The 3033-nt window shown below is 38.8% G+C and overlaps 1 long non-coding RNA gene across 1 annotated transcript; it reads left to right on the top strand.

Moving 5' to 3' along the window:
• Positions 1-1732: 1732 nt before the first annotated feature.
• Positions 1733-2690, top strand: LOC109203028 (uncharacterized). The gene is made up of 2 exons (XR_002062996.2): positions 1733-1934; positions 2220-2690. It is a non-coding gene; the product is annotated as an uncharacterized LOC109203028 (long non-coding RNA).
• The last annotated feature ends 343 nt before the right edge of the window (positions 2691-3033 follow it).

Genomic DNA, 3033 nt, shown 5'->3' with positions numbered 1-3033 from the left:
AAAAGTTGTATGGTGGTGAAAAAAAAATTTCACCCTGAGCAGGATTTGAACCTGGCCCTCCTGATCTCAAGGCGGCTACTCATCTCACTGAGCCAAACTTATTCTCACGAAGAGAAGGTGGACAGACTGACCATTCTGCTGAAATGAGCAGAAGCTGCTGAGAATTGTGCTGATAAGAGGTTAAAAGGCTGAAAATTTTGCAGAAAAGAGGTGAATCAGCAGAATTTCTGCTGAAAAGAGGTAAAGAAGCAGAAAGTTGCGTTGAAAAGAGATGAATCAGCAGAATTTCTGCTCAAAAGAGTTTTTTTCTGAAAACAGCTGAGATTTGTGCTAATAAGAGGTGAAAAGGCAGAAAATTTTGCAGAAGAGGTGAATAAGCAGAATTTGGGCTGAAAAGAAGTGAAAATTCTGCTGAAAAGAGTTCAATCAGCAGAACTTCTGCTGAAAAGAGGTGAATGAGCAGAATTCTGCTGAAAAGAGGTTTTTGCTGAAAAGGGGTTAAAAAGGTGGGATTTGTGCTGAAAAGTGGTGAAAAAACTTAAACTTTTGCTGAAAAGGGGTGAAAAAGCTGAAATTTGTGTTGAAAAGAGTTAAAAAAGTTTAAGTGTGAACTGAAAGAAATGTTGCCATAAGCGGGATTTGAACCCGGCCCTCCCAGTCTGAGAACGGATGCTCATCTCACTGAGCTAAAACACAGGTCAACTCGGCAAGGAAAATCAGTGAGGCCACTGATGATATGGCAGAAATGGGCAAAAAATATTGCAAAAAAAATTCAATATCTCAAAAAGTATAGCAGTTATGAGCACCAAAAGTCATAGCACCCATTAGCAGAAACAGCAGAATTTTTTAAAGTTTGAACGGTGAAAATCGGGTGAAAACTGAAGGAGTAGTTAACGTCCAAAAAACGTACGGAAGCAACTTGAAAAAGAAAAATAAAGAATAAAGAGAAACAGGAACTCAATAGTGTGGAAGCCCTTTTAGGGCATCCACACAATAAAGATAAAGAATAAAGAGAAACAGGAAAACAATAGTGTGGATGCCATGAGGCATCCACACAATAAAGAGAAACAGGAACTCAATAGTGTGGAAGCCCTTTAAGGGCATCCACACAATAAAGAGAAACAGGAACTCAATAGTGTGGAAGCCCTTTGAGGGCATCCACACAATAAAGAGAAACAGGAACTCAATAGTGTGGAAGCCCTTTAAGGGCATCCACACAATAATAAAGATTACAACAACAATACTGTGAATGCTTTTACAAGCATTCACACTAATTAGAAGAACAATACTGTGAATGCTTTTACAAGCATTCACACTAATAAAGAAACAGAAGAACAATACTGTGAATGCTTTTACAAGTATTCACACTAATTACAGCAATATGATGCAACAAACACAGCAGTGCTACTAATCCAAAATACTCAAAGCTTCATAGAACTGAAACAAACATTTATTTTTAGCTCCATTCTGCTGCTGATACATAGTTTAGGTTTCTGAATATTAAACTTGTTGCTGCCTTTCATAGTGTGTAACTTGAAGGCCCTGAGTACTTTCTCCCACACTGAAAACACTGGGATGATAACATTATTTGAACATTACCTAATAAGACTGATTCAGGACAGACAATTAGTTATGTTAAACTTTCCTAGCAGTCCTTCACAAACAGGGAACAGTCTGTCTATTCTCTCCATCTGTCAGCTGCTGCTGGCTCTTCCTCCTCCTCTTCCTCACACACTGCTGAGTTTGTCCTGGTGGATCATCAGGGGTGCAGATGTAACAGAGTTAGAAAATAGCTTAATGAATTTCCTCAAAATTGATGTGCTTTGTGACTAGTTGGAGCCACCTGGTGGACAAATACCGCAACTGCAACTGTTAAGGTTCCAAATCGCTGCACAGCGCATGCCTCAGCAAAGGAAAATACTCCCAAGCTGGTGGTAGGTGCTTGTGAGCGATACTGTTGTCAATTGTGTATGTGTATTAATGAAAACATTCTTATAGTGGTAATTGTCAACATGTATTTTGATTGTAAGCAGTACTAGCATGTATCCTGAAAGTTACAGGCATTTTGATGCATGGGTAGTAACTTTATTCACAAGTAGCATTTTTAGTTAGCATGCTAAGCTAAGCTAATACTCGTTAGCTAGTCGGGTGCTTTTTGACTTGCACTCAGCTCTAATGTTTCTCTGTGTGATTGTAATTGTTCTAATTCTTTTTAACAGAACTGAATGTTGCAGTTGCTTTGCACACTGTTAATGACGACTGTGTGCTGTTTTCTTTGTACCAGGTAGGCGCTGTTAAGTGTAAGTTTTAATTGATGCTGTTGTATAGGAAAAAACATGATGAACAATGATGATTGTTTTATAATAGAAAAGCTGTTTTATATGTTATTGTTGTTGTTGGTTAGGAAAAAGGAGAAAAATAAATAAATAATACTGCTACTATACGATCACAGGTTTGGTTTCAGCTAGAACTTTTAAAGAAAGACTTTGTTGATGTTGTGTTGTATAAATATATCTTAGTCATTTGTTAAGTGTTATGTTGGGGGAAAAAAAGAAAAAAAGGAAAATACTCCCAAGCTGGTGAACTGAATGTTGCAGTTGCTTTGCACACTGTTAATGACGACTGTGTGCTGTTTTCTTTGTACCAGTTGCCAGAATAAAGAGGGAGCCCAGAGTAAGGGCAAGTCCAGCGTTGCAGTGCCGTCCTTCCTACATGGGCATATCACGCCACTTGCACGATAGACTCACAGAACAGCAACAGCTACACAAAGCCTCACAGATGATGTGCAGCAGTGGGTCCCTCAGTCTGTCCTCACTCTGGACACTTGCAGTTGTCACACATGGAAATCAAATGTGTGATAAGCTGCAGGATTCAAACACAAGTGTAACTTATAAATACATGTTCATACTTTTATTCCACAATCAGAGAGAAAGAAACAGAGAGAGAGTGCAGGACAGACAGACAGGTGACAGTCTCAGGTGTACACACTGCTACAAAACAGCACAAGAGAAGGAGGATTTAGTGTTTGTGTTA

Source organism: Oreochromis niloticus, linkage group LG7 (assembly GCF_001858045.2).
Source record: "Oreochromis niloticus isolate F11D_XX linkage group LG7, O_niloticus_UMD_NMBU, whole genome shotgun sequence".
NCBI classification, from domain to species: Eukaryota; Metazoa; Chordata; class Actinopteri; order Cichliformes; family Cichlidae; genus Oreochromis; species Oreochromis niloticus.
This window is presented reverse-complemented; position numbering and strand designations above follow the sequence as displayed.